This window comes from Lissotriton vulgaris, chromosome 6 (assembly GCF_964263255.1).
Source record: "Lissotriton vulgaris chromosome 6, aLisVul1.2, whole genome shotgun sequence".
Classification (NCBI taxonomy): domain Eukaryota; kingdom Metazoa; phylum Chordata; class Amphibia; order Caudata; family Salamandridae; genus Lissotriton; species Lissotriton vulgaris.
The window spans coordinates 564604083-564618096 of record NC_141694.1 but is presented as its reverse complement, the minus strand read 5'-3'; the positions used below and the strand labels follow the sequence as shown (position 1 = coordinate 564618096).

Genomic DNA, 14014 nt, shown 5'->3' with positions numbered 1-14014 from the left:
GGGTCCGCTCCTGTTTTCTTTAGCAGTGGCAAAAGCTTAGCCTGTTTCCATTCTTTGGGGACTATTGCAGTAATAAATGAGAGTCCTATTATTTGAGAGACCTCAGATACCACTATTTCAGCTGCTTCGGCCAACACCCGGGCCGGGCAGATATCCCCAGGAGCACCAGATTTTAGTGATTTAATTGCTACCAAGGCATCGGCAACCGAAGGGGGGATAAATCTCTCCATGGTGACGATGGGTGGAATCTTAATTTCATCGTTAGCTATCATCTCATTTCCTCCTCCAATTATTCTCAAACTATGTTGGATATTAGCAATTTTTGTTAGGAAGAAGGAGGAGAGATTTTCACACCATTCGGTAGAAGGGCTCATAGATATCTGCTCAGCGCAGGGAGAGAGAAAGCTCTTAACTATCGAAAAAAAAATTTGCGACTATTGTTGTCAATAGTCGCGAAAGTCAAAGAGAAACAGTTTTAGAACAAAGAATAAATGAATGCATGGTATACCACTTTACTCTATTCCCATTAATTTATTTTAACTATAGCATTTAGGAATTAAGCGGAACGAACAATTTAGTAAAAGCTGCAATGCAAGCTTTATCACATGAAAGCATAGAGCAGCCATCTTTAGTTCTAGTGTGCAGAAGCAAAGTTTTCCCACCAAAACAGAAAGTACGTCAAGTCACGTGGGTGTGACAGACGCATGCCCAGAAAAGTTCCCACGTTGCGGAGGACATATTAGGTCACTCGAGTTACAGTTAGTAAGAAGCACATTGTTAAGCTTCCCCAGCTTACTAGGAATGTCATGTGGTGCATTGTTCGTAAGACAAAACATGTATTTTTAGTGCATTATGGTTTATTTTGAGAGGGTTGCGTACAAGCAAGTCTCTTTACGTGCAAAACCTTGCTCCATCACTAGATTGAGGGCTTTACCTTAGAACACAAAATCTGCATTTTTAAATAGTTTATGTGAGTGGGTACATTCATATGTTTTCCTACTTGTGAAGCAACACTTAATTTACCAGAAGAGTTGATTTGTGTATTAAGGTAAGGTCAGTTCAGGCCACAAATCCGAAAACGAGCCAAATAGTAACATTGTAAAAAGAAAGCAAAATACACGTTTATTTTTTAAAGCATTGCAATGTGTTATTTCAAGCACTTGGTCATCATTTTGTCCTTTTAGATTATCGGCAGTGTTTGTTTCTAGGTTCCGTAGGTTGACCCGTTGTCGCCTGCAATATGTTTCATATTTCAAGCTATCAAAGTCAGACTAAATACAATTAACTCTGCTTATCTATGTTAACGTTGCTGAAAAGTCCGTTGAGTTATGGAATTTCTTTTATTCTACATATCACTTTTCAAAATATACACGGAAAAAGAAAAAACAATCTTTCGCTTTTTTGTCTAAACTTTAATGAAACAATATACACCTCGACAAACTCTTCATGTTAGTTTATATCGGAATATTGAGAAAAACAATAGAATAATTTTTGAAAAGTCGGATGAGCAAATTATTTTTACCACACTATTACCAGATGAGTTTAAAATGTCCTACTGAATAAATGATGATGATGATGATGAAGGGGGATTTGTAAATTGCATGCATACTCCAACAAGCATTTGCAATGCAATAGGTTTCGCATTAGGAAAGTGTGAGCTATTGGTATTGTAAATGACACATTTTTTAATATGGGTTGGCTTTGAAAATATATAAATTAATAGCATTGTTATTCACTAAGCCAATAGCTTACACTTTCCTAATGCGAGTCCTATTGGCTATGGCAATGCTTGTTGGTAGCAAGCAAGGACAGTGCTGTTGTGGTGCTGAGTGATGATGTGGTTGGGCTGAGTGGTGGTGCCCCTGAGTGATGTGGTGGTGCCCCTGAGTGATGTGGTGGTGCCCCTGAGTGACGTGGTGGTGTTCTTGAGTGATGTGGTGGTGTTCCTGAGTGATGTGGCGGTGTTCTTGAGTGATGAGGTGGTGTCCCAGAGTGATGTGGTGGTTTCCCTGAGTGATTTGGTGGTGTCCCCGAGTGATGTGGTGGTGTCCCCAAGTGATGTGGTGGTGTCCCCGAGTGATGTGGTGGTGTCCCAGAGTGATGTGGTGGTGTCCCTGAGTGATGTGGTGGTGTTCCTGAGTGATGTGGTGGTGTCCCTGAGTGATGTGGTGGTGTCCCTGAGTGATGTGGGGGTGTCCCTGAGTGATGTGGTAGTGCCCCTGAGTGATGGAGGGTGGAGTTGGAAGGTTGAGGTGGAGTTGGAGTTGAAGGGTGGAGTTAGAGTAGGAGGATGGAGTTGGAGGGTGGAGTTGGAGTTGGAGGGTGGAGTTGGTGTTGGAGGGTGGAGTTGGAGGGTGGAGTGGGAGTTGGAGGGTGGAGATGGAGGGTGGAGTTGTAGGGGGAGTTGGAGTTGGAGGGTGGAGTTGAAGTTGGAGGGTGGAGTTGAAGGGTAGAGTTGGAGTTAGAGGGTGGAGTTGGAGGGTGGATGTGGGGTGGGAGGGTGGAGTTGGAGTTGGAGTTGGAGGGTGGAGTTAGATGTGGAGGGATGTAGTTGGAGAGTGTGTGGAGTTGGAGTGTGGAGTTGGAGGGTGGAGTTTGAGGGTGGAGTTGGAGGGTGAAGTTGGAGTTGGAGGGTGGAGTTGGAGTTGGAGGGTGGAGTTAGAGTTGGAGGGTGGAGTTGGAGGGTGGAATTGAAGTGATGTGGTGGTTTCCCTGAGTGATTTGGTGGTGTCCCCGAGTGATGTGGTGGTGTCCCCGAGTGATGTGGGGGTGTCCCAGAGTGACGTGGTGGTGTCCCTGAGTGATGTGGTGGTGTTCCTGAGTGATGTGGTGGTATCCCTGAGTGATGTGGTGGTGTCCCTGAGTGATGTGGTGTTGCCCTGAGTGATGGAGGGTGGAGTTGGAGGGTGGAGTTGAAAGGTGGAGGTGGAGTTGGAGTTGAAGGGTGGAGTTGGAGTAGGAGGGTGGTGTTCAAGGGTGGAGTTGGAGGGTGGAGTTGGAGGGTGGAGTGGGAGTTGGAGGGTGGAGTTGGAGGATGGAGTTGGAGGGGGGAGTTGGAGGTGGAGTTGGAGTTGGAGTTGGAGGGTGGAGTTGAAGGGTGGAGTTGGAGTTGGAGGGTGGAGTTGGAGGGTGGAGGGTGGATGTGGGGTGGGAGGGTGGAGTTGGAGTTGGAGTTGGAGGGTGGAGTTAGAGTTGGAGGGTGGAGTTGGAGGGTGAAATTGGAGTTGGAGTGTGGAGTTGGAGGGTAAAGTTTGAGGGTGGAGTTGGAGGGTGGAGTTGGAGGATGGGGATGGAGTTGGAGGGTGGAGTTGGAGTTGGAGGGTGGAGTTGGAGTTGGAGGGTGGAGTTGGAGTTGGAGGGTGGAGTTGAAGTTGGAGGGTGGAGTTGGAGGGTGGAGTTGGAGGATGGAGTTGGAGTTGGAGGGTGGAGTTGAAGGGTGGAGTTGGAGGGTGGAATTGGAGGGTAGAGTTGAAGTTGGAGGGTGGAGTTGGACGGTGGAGTTGGAGTTGGAGGGTGGAGTTGGAGTTGGAGGGTGGAGTTGGAGTTGGAGGTTGGAGTTGGGTGGTGGAGTTGGAGGGTGGAGTTGAAGGGTGGAGTTGGAGTTGGAGGGTGGAGTAGGAGGGTGGAGTTGGAGGGTGGAGTTGGAGTTGGAGGGTGGAAGTGGAGGGTGGAGTTAGAGTTGGAGGGTGGAGTTGGAGGGTGGAGTTGGAGTTGGAGGGTGGAGTTGGAGGGTGGAGTTGGAGGGTGGAGTTGGAGGGTGGAGTTGGAGTTGGAGTTGGAGGGTGGAGTTGGAGTTGGAGGGTGGAGTCGAAGGTTGGAGTAGGAGGGTGGAGTTGGAGGGTGGAGTTGGAGTTGGAGGAGGGTGGAGTTGGAGGGTGGAGTTAGAGGGTGGAGTTGAAGGGTGGAGTTGGAGTTAGAGTTGGAGGGTGGAGTTGGAGGGTGGAGTTGGAGTTGGAGGGTGGAGTTGGAGGGTGGAGTTGGAGTTGGAGGGTGGAGTTGGAGTTGGAGGGTGGAGTTGGAGGGTGGAGTTGAAGAGTGGAGTTACAGGGTGGAGTTGGAGGGTGGAGTTGGAGGGTGAAGTTGGAGTTGGAGGGTGGAGTTGGACAGTGGAGTTGGAGTTGGAGGGTGGAGTTGGAGTTGGAGGGTGGAGTTGGAGTTGGATGGTGGTGTTGAAGTTGGAGTGTGGAGTTGGAGTTGGAGGGTGGAGTTGGAGGGTGGAGTTGGAGTTGGAGGGTGAAGTTGGAGGGTGGAGTTGCATGGTGGAGTTGGAGTTGGAGGGTGGAGTTGGAGGGTGGAGTTGGAGCGTGAGGGTGGAGTTGGAGGGTGGAGTTTGAGTTGGAGGGTGGAGTTGGAGTTGGAGGGTGGAGTTTGAGTTGGAGGGTAGAGTTGGAGGGTGGAGTTGGAGGTTGGAGTTGGAGGGTGGAGTTGGAGGGTGGAGTTGGAGGGTGGAGTTGGAGTTGGGGGGTGGAGTTGGAGGGTGGAGTTGGATTTGTAGGGTGAAGTTGGAGGCTGGAGTTGGATGGTGGAGTTGGAGTTGGAGAATGGAGTTGGAGGGTGGAGTTGGAGTTGGAGGGTGGAGTTGGAGGCTGGAGTTGGAGTTGGAGGGTGAAGTTGGAGTTGGAGCGTGGAGTTGGAGTTGGAGGGTGGAGTTGGAGTTGGAGGGTGGAGTTGGAGGGTGGAGTTGGAGTTGGAGTTGGAGGGTCGAGTTGGAGGGTGAGGGTGGAGTTGGAGGGTGGAGTTTGAGTTGGAGGGTGGAGTTGGATGGTGGAGTTGGAGTTGGAGGGTGGAGTTTGAGTTGGAGGGTAGAGTTGGAGGGTGGAGTTGGAGGTTGGAGTTGGAGGGTGGAGTTGGAGGGTGGAGTTGGAAGGTGGAGTTGGAGTTGGGGGGTGGAGTTGGAGGGTGGAGTTGGATTTGTAGGGTGAAGTTGGAGGCTGGAGTTGGATGGTGGAGCTGGAGTTAGAGAATGGAGTTGGAGGGTGGAGTTGGAGGCTGGAGTTGGAGTTGGAGGGTGAAGTTGGAGTTGGAGCGTGGAGTTGGAGTTGGAGGGTGAAGTTGGAGGGTGGAGTTGGAGTTGGAGGGTGGAGTTGGAGTTGGAGGTTGGAGTTGGAGGGTGGAGTTGGAGGGTGAGGGTGGAGTTGGAGTTTGGAGTTTGAGTTGGAGGGTGGAGTTGGAGTTGGAGGGTGGATTTTGAGTTGGACGGTGGAGTTGGAGGGTGGAGTTGGAGATTGGAGTTGGAGGGTGGAGTTGGAGGGTGGAGTTGGAAGATGGAGTTGGAGTTGGGGGGGTGGAGTTGGAGGGTGGAGTTGGAGTTGGAGGGTGGAGTTGGAGTTGGAGGGTGGAGTTTGATTTGTAGGGTGGAGTTGTAGGGTGGAGTTGGAGGGTGGAGTTGGAGGGTGGAGTTGGAGTTGGAGGGTGGAGTTGGAGTAGGAGCATGGAGTTGGAGTTGGAGGGTGGATTTGAAGGGTGGAGTTGGAGTTGGAGGGTAGAGTTGAAAGGTGGAGTTGAAGTTGGAGGGTGAAAGGATTCAGAAAAGGAAGCAGCCATGTTCAAATACTGATGGAGAGTCGCGTTGCTCCGTTAACTCTTTAGCATGCCGTTTTACTAAATAATCTTTCATTAAGGTCTTATAAAGATGCTGTTCTCCCCTGCTTCATAAATACATATATAGTAAAAGTTGCATCTGAGTACATAAACACATATTGGCAATTTTTTTTAAATTAGACCGTAGAAGAGAACAAAACATGTATTTAGGTATAGAGTTACTGTTTATCCCCTGTGTACTATCGTGTAGTAGCTGTCCTTTATAGTAAATGTGTTGCTTCTGATTGTTTTTAATCAAATTGCCTTTTTTCCCAAGATGGCTACTGGGTGATGTTTATGAATGGGGCAGAAAAATGTTGCGTTGGTCTGGCATTTATTTTGATTGCAGGTGACGTCATTAGCTGACAAACACAATGTAGAAAAATAGACTATTCTTGTTAAATGTTACATTTGAAACTGCCCCATTCTATGAGACTTTGAGTTGAACGCTAGAACTGTATTTCTTTGCAAGAACAGGATAAAACACTACCGGGTAGCTTCACTGGGAGAGATGCATGTTCCAGTTCCTGTGTTGTCGCCTACGGGACGCAGCGACCGTTGTGTGCGAGACACGCTCAAGGTGAAGTTGTATTTTAGATGCGAGCGCACTGCCAGAGGTGTGCTCCGTGAGAATTTGCCGTTTTAAATAGCTATGGCCTAAATTCACAATAGGATGAACTGCTGAACTCCAGGTTGGATCGGGATTACAAATCGGTCCACGCACGTTGAAAAAATAAGCTCTCGGGATTGCTGTGGTGGGGGCGGGGGAGCGGGAGCACATTCCTTTGAAGTCTGATACGGGGGCGGGGGAGTGGGAACGCATTCCTTTGAAGTCTGATGCCGGGGCGGGGGATCGGCAGACTTTGAAGTCTGATGCAAAGCACAGACAAATGGTGGTGTGTGATGTGGCTGGCGCTGTGCACGCGCCTGTCTCACATGAACTGTGGCTAATCCGCCGTTTTGGTATAGTTTTCTTTTCCACTTACTATAATTCTTGCCAGCAATGCGCAAGCGCATTGGCAGGCGAGACCTAAAAAGTGACCCCTGCGCTACATGGGAGGCTAAATAATGTTCTTTTCGTCTTCTTTATTTGAGCTAGCATAATTTTTGCTTTGCCTGTAATTACATTGAAGACTAACAGGGACTCCTGTTCAGGTCATTGCTGTGTGCAACCTATAGATACTAATGTAAAAGAAAAGACTGAGCACGGCCCTTGTGATGCAAGGGTCCACTGTCTCAAGGCCACAAGGATTTGCAGTCCCTTCACGGAGCCCAGACTGGCAGCAGGTCAGAACCCCATTGTCACTAAAAGGGAAGCACATCAAACACTGACAGGAGAGCACATCCTCACTATCATTAAAGATGCACGTTTTTGGAAAGAAATAGTTGTCACTCTTACCAGCCATATTTGCCGGGGGCCGGTCTTATACCACTTTGGACCGTATATCCATGTCTGTAATATTGAATGTGCTAATGTACTTGGTCTGCTGCCACACTACTCTGTAAGGTATACTTCACTTAAATGGGGCTGTCCTGAGGCATATCATGGAAGGCCTGTGACCGCAAGTGCATTTGCGGTTACACAGGAAGTGTAAATGGCACTATTGTTCTAGCTCGAGGGAGTACAGATTGTAGACAACTCTGATGGTGATCTACAAATTGTGTTTCAGAAGGAGCCTTTTGTCATGGAGTCAGCAGGATCTTGCAGACCATTGGCCAAATCTGCCAGTGACCCGATACTCAGGAATATTATGATTGCCCTAGCGCACATGCAGAGAGAAGCAACCCTGGTTGTGTGGCAGTGTGTCCGTCCATGGCTACTGGCAGTAGGAAGGGAACAGTGAAGATTAGCATTTGTCCAGGGAGAACGACATTGCACAATCTGTCAGGCGCATGATAAAGAGGTGTGTGCCTGCCCAGTCAATTTCACAGACAATTCTGTCATAAGGAATCATCCATTTTAAAGATTAGGCCACAGACACTACACAGTACCAGTGGCGTACTAACATGCAAGGGTGTTATTGATGCAACTCACCTCATATTTTAGATATCGATAATAAAAAGCGTATTACTCTTTTAGTAGATTTCGGGATAAAGCACTTTTGAACTGAACTGAACTGAGTTCGGGAACAGTGTTGACAACTGAAGCAGGTTGTTGATCTCGGGTTTCATGACGGAAGCTGCTGTTTGATAGTCTTCTGACAATGATTTTTGTCCCTACAGTTTGATATCTTATTGCCCAGTGTGCCTGTCCTAAAAGTGATCCATGCCTTCATTGACAGTCATTGTGACCTGTAGATTGGTTATTTGTGTATTACATTTGTTCGATCATTGGAGTCTGCTTATAAGCTAAATAAATTACCCTGCCTGCTAATTCTCCTAACATTTTAGGGAACACAGTGGATTCTTTGGTTCTTTATGCTGGCCTGTTTTCACATTTTAAGCCAGGACAGGAGGCTCTGGTTAAAAAAGGCATATTTTGATTGATTTAACATGACTGTGGAAATTCGGTGTCCATATTAAATTAAGAATCGTTCCCATTTGACATGGTGAGATTTCTTTCTTTTGATCACTACACCTGCTCTACAGCATATTAAATTATGCAAATGGGATATATTCTATATTTTTTTCTGGTATGAATTATCGTGCCTGAAGTTCAAACAATATTCAGTGAAATGTGTATTTCCATTGTTAGTCTCTGCATATATATTATGGCTGTGCTAGTCTAAGCGTATATCGTTTAGGTTGAATCGAAACTCTTATAGTCCACTATTTTTTTCCAGTTGACCGTAACTCAGCAAAGATGTAACACATTCTCCAGACATTTCATATTATAAAAATATTTGGCAAACTGCCTATACATAGAGCTACTGGTGCGTTTTCCTTGTTAGATTTTACGGGAAGTTGTCCGGCTATACCATTTTATTAATTCAAGATTGATCTTTTGTTGTCCTCTATCCCGAAAACCTGAAATTTTATATATAAGCTTGTATGTACTGGGAGAAATGTAGGAAACTGTAGAATACTCTACATATTGTGTGTTGCTTTGGGGGCTTCACCAAGCTTCTTGTACGGGATATCACTGTGGTATGAACATAAGGGAAGAAGCATTCTCTAAAGCCTGCATTTGCTTCTTTATTAGAAAGAGGGAGCCTTATTTACTACAAAATGACGCAGCACTGTGCTACACGTCAATTTGCTGCGCTGAGCTACCTCATTTTAAAAGCACAGTAACGCTTCTGTGTGATTTTCCATCTGCTGGCGCACAATTGGCTGCGAAAACCCCATGGCGGGCACCCTTGCGCAGGCTCTAGGCTCTAGGCTCATGGCGGCCCTGGGCAGGGAGCGAAGGAAGGGGGCCCCGCGGAAGAGGGGGTCTGGGCGGGGCCTAGCGCAGAGGCCAATGAAGAGAGGGGTGTGGGGGGCGGGGGTGGGGCTTCAGGGTGTTTGGAAGTGGAACAGAGCTGGAGATCACCAAATCCCTGCCAGGGGCCGCCACGCAATTATGTATCCATCCTTAGAGGATTATTATATTATGGATATATATTGGCGTGGTGGCCCCTGGGGTTTGGTGGCCCTGTGCAGGTGCACAGCTTGCATATGCCTAAGGCCACCCCTGCCTTGCGTCATGTTGCAAGGATGCCTGCATTGCGGTGCTGATAGTTTTTGTGCGGTAAGGGATACAATCCTGCACAAAAACAACCATTGATGACATTTTCCTCTTTCTATGCCTGCTGCAGGTCGCAGCAAGCATAGAAAGAGAAAAACCGAGGAGTAATAAAAGTAGTTCTCCTCATTCTGCTACTCCTATGCCTCCCCTGGGTAGGAGGAGGATTCTGACACCTTCCTAGCTGTACAAAACTCTGGGAATGTGTCAGGTTCCTTGAATGTTGTGTGGGAACACCCACAGCAACACCCATGGAACGCCCCTTTCACCCAGAGTAATGCGTGAAAGGACCCATATTTACAAGGCTGTGATAAGTCACGCAGGGTGACTTTACTTGGCCTTGTAAATATGGACAATCCCATTGTGCCGCTGGTACGTTGAAAAAAAGTGACGCATCGGCAGCGCAATGGGCTTGTAAATGAGGGCCAGGATTTCCTGCAATAGCGTTAAAGCACTCACTCAATACAAACATAGCAAGCATAGGAAACATGAAATCAAGGGACATATTTACTAGGGCATTGTACCACAGGAATGTCACTTTAATGGCATTCCTATTTCGCAATGCCATGCTTCATATTTACAAGATTGCGTTAAGCCATTTAATGTGGCTTAACGCATCCTTGTAAATATGCCCCTTACCGCAGCAGTCTGCTGTGGGAAAGGTGGGGGGGGCAATGGTTGTTGAGGTGGGCATTCCACCACAACACCCATTGCTTTTTTAAGCTGCCCCCTATTTACAAGGGTGGCCTACAAATGGGGCAGTGTGAAAAATAAGGTCTTCCCTGGACCGGAAACAAGCATCCTGGGACCGCTTTTGAGGTAACACCCCATATCAGCCAGACTAGGCTTTGCCATTGGATTCAAGCTAGCCAGGTGTCCCAGAATGCTTGTTTCCAGTCCAGGAAAGACCTGGCTTAGCAGTCCGGCATGGACTGTTCCTATGCATCAAGACTGACTTGCATATGGCCGGCGCTGAACAGGGGTGGCGAAGTGATCTAAAGAACGAACTTGCGCTGTTTTTCAATGATAAAATTGAGACTATCATTCGAAACCTTAGCATCTCTCCCACCCTGGTCGACTCCACCGGCCCTGAGATTGCCATTGTCGACTATGGAGCATCGAGCCAAGGGTGCCAGCCCATGGACCTCTTGTGGGAATTTCTCCCCCATTACTGAGGTGGAATTTAACAGACTGGCCCAAGGAATTCCCGCAGGCTCTCCTCTCGACCCCATCCCCCCTAAAAACTGGAAGGTATCCGGAGAGGAACTCTTTCCCACTTCTGTAGGATTTGCAATCAATCCTTGGGTAGTGGCCTAGTTCCTCCCCCTTGGAAGAAGGTTCTCATTAGGCCACTGTTGAAAAAACCTTCTTTGAATCCTGAGTATCTACAGAATTATCGACCAATCTCCCTGCTACCATTCCCGGCAAAAATCGCCGAGCGCTGGGTGAGCTCGTGTCTCTCCAAACATCTGGAGCAGAACCATTTCCTGGACGAAATACAATTCGGCTTTCGTCCAGCCCATGGCACTGAAACAGCTCTACTTACTGCCATGGAGGACCTTCGTATGTGTGAAGACAGGGGCCAGGCAGCAGCCTTGATCCTGTTGGACCTGTCTGCCGCATTCGATACGGTCAATCATATGATTCTATTGGAGAGACTAAGAGAGGCCGGGGTGGGTGGCACTGTCCTGCATTGGTTTCACTCCTTCCTGCGGGATAGGAAGCAGGCTGTGTCCCTCCCCCCGTATCAATCGGCCTTCTCCCCGGTGACTCACGGGGTGCCTCAAGGCTCGTCCATCAGCCCAATTTTATTTAATGTATATTTAAAACCTCTGATTACGTTAATAAAATCCCACAGGCTAAGAGCAATTAACTATGCTGATGACACTCAGCTCATTCTCTCTTGGGAGAGTGAGAAATCTATTCCCCTGGAGTCGTTTCATGACTGTCTGCGAGACACGGCTTGCTGGCTACACAAGAACTCCTTACAGTTCAATGCATCTAAAACCGAGGTTCTTTTCTGTGCCGGAAGTCGGATCCCTCGCCCGTTTCCAGCGGACTTCTGGCCCCCGGAAACTCTGGAAAAACCACAGCCGGTTACCACCGTTCGCAATCTGGGTGTTATGATGGACAATAAGCTCACCATGGAAGCCCAGGTTGCGAAAACAGTGCTCACCTGCACTGCCCTTATTCGCTCACTCCGCAAGATCTTCCCACTCCTTCCCTTGCAGGCCCGGGCCTTAATAGTCAGGTGCACCATTCTTAGTCGCCTTGACTATTGCAACGCGCTGTTGCTCGAGGCCCCGTCTGTGCTGTTAGACAGACTCCAAAGAGTTCAAACAGCCGCTGCCAAACTAGCCCTGGGCTGGCCTAGGAGATCCTCGGCCACTGCGGCAATGGCCGAGCTTCATTGGCTCCCTATGAAACAGCGAGTTGCTTTTAAATCTCTTGTCTTGTTTTCAAAGCCTTACATGGAGTTGGGCCCGCCCCCCTGCAATCCATGTTTGATTGGTACATTCCAACCAGATTCCTCCGATCTACAACGGCCTGCCTTGTTAAAGTTCCAAGATTTAAAAAAGTCAGGACAGGAGGAAGATCTTTCAGGGTTACTGCAGCAAGACTCTGGAACAGCCTGCCTCTGGATGTCCGTCAAGCAAGTGAACTTCTCCCTTTCAGGAAACTGGTCAAAACCTGGCTGTTCCCTAAAAATTAATTGCCAATTATTCAACTGTTGTCTCCCAATGCATCTGTTCTTAAGAGTTATCTCAGCGCCAGGATACCTGCAAGGTGACAGTTGCGCTTTACAAATGTTTTAAATAAATAAATAAATAATAATTCATCACAGATCTGTGACTGGGGGTGAGTGTCTGAAACAGCCCTCGGTTCATCATCTCCTTGTGTTTGTTTTGTTTGCCCTAAATTGTCAGGGAATGCCCAGGCGTGGGTCCCTTGCTCCCTTTGCCAATGGATTCAAGCTAGCCTGGCTGATGAGAGGTGTTACCCCGAAACCGGTCCCAGGATGCTTGTTTCCGATCCAGGGAAGATCTGGCTTGGCAGTTTGGGCTGGACTGTTCCCATGAGGCACAGGGTAGGGACTGATTTGCATATATCTGGACACATAGAAGGAGGAAATCGCCTCCAATTATTGATTTTGTGCCAAAGGGTCAATCATTTGTAATGGAGGCATCACTGCAACATGGCGTAAGGGTGCCTGGAGCAGTGCTAAGTTGCTTTTTTAGCGCTGGCACCGGGGTCAGGACAAGAATGCACCGTATTCTTGTAAATATGGCACATTCCTGTACTTTTAGAATTACGCGGCACTGCAAAATGGCCTGCAGCACAGGGCTAGTGTCAACCAAGACTTCTTGACTTTATTAAAGTTATATATTTATATAATAAACTTACTTCGGAGTTGATTTCAACTAGCCCTCTTCATCCATGTGTCTGTTGTTTTTACTAATCACATTTTTCTTCCACACATTGCAGCATACAGCATGGGGCATTAGGCCTATGCACTTCGGACATTGTCTAATTTTATTGTGAGTGATTTAATTCTGTTCTTCCACAAAGAGCACATACACACAGAAGAGTTCCTTTCTGAACTATGGACTATTTGGCAAGGTTTGCTTTGTGAGGCGTAAAAAAAATGTCTTTAATGTTGGTGAAAGCCTGGCAGCTCCTCAAAAATAAAGTTTTACAAAAACAAAACAACCATTTACAAAGTCAAAAGGCTGGCAGCCAACACAAGACATTTTGCCTTTGCTATTGCTTGGTTTAATATGTGTGGTTTGGTGAAGCATGCCTATATGCCAGGGTATAAATGTGGAGGCAGATATGGAATTCTGATAGCTTCCTGTCAGTTCTCAAACCAGTGTATTTAAATCTTCTATTGACAAAATACCATCTCTGTAACACGTCTTTACTTGGGATGGGGATTGCTTTCATCTGTGTTCTCAAAGTGCCATAACTGACACCCACATGTTCAGTTTATTCCAGAGGGGTGCTCTTAGACCTGGCATCCTTGGTGTGGTTTCCCTTGACTTTTGCCTTCTGACCTCCTGTTTTGTTGACTTCAAGGTTGCTGGCTTTTGTATTTTTAGCACTTTATCACTGCTGATCAGCGCTAAAGTGCATGTACTCTTTCCCCTAAAATATGGTAAAATTGGCTTACACGCAATTGGCATATTTAATTTACTTATAAGCCCATAGTAAAGTGCACTACATGGGGTCAGAGCCTGTAAATTAAATGCTACGAGTGGACCTGACGCAAGGCGACCGGGGGGGAAAAGCGGCGGACGGTCTTTCCGCCAGCCGCGGTCCCCCCACCATACTAATATGGCGGGGGGTCATTTAGCTGAGGATGGCGGGCGGATTGCCCCCGCTAGGCCGGCGGTGGCTTCCGCCAGCCTGGCGGGGCCATCCTCTCGCCATCCTAATGACCCCCTTAATCTTTCACCCTGCACAGCCCCCTTTCACTCCATCCCAGATAACAGAGCGGGCTGTGACGCTCAAAAAGAGCCCAGCCACTCCCAGTGGCCTCACTGTCACTCCGAGAGGCTCCATATGGAGGGGACCCATCACATGTTGTGCCTGCTCAGTTTGGCGCGTTGTCCTACTGCACAAGACAATGAGCCAGCCTTTCTCTGTACTTGATTATTCCTATCGCTCTAAGACTGCAGCCTTTAAGCTCCAGCAAAATGTGATTTTATCTAAGGTTGAAAAAACGGGGAGCTGTCTTTGCATCAGGCCCCGCGGGCAATGCCCATG

The 14014-nt window shown here is 47.8% G+C and overlaps 1 protein-coding gene across 1 annotated transcript in view; it reads left to right on the top strand.

Moving 5' to 3' along the window:
• Window positions 1-14014, top strand: part of ME1 (malic enzyme 1) — a 1313190-nt gene that overhangs the window by 212475 nt on the left and 1086701 nt on the right. The gene's annotated exons all lie outside the window — the stretch shown is intronic.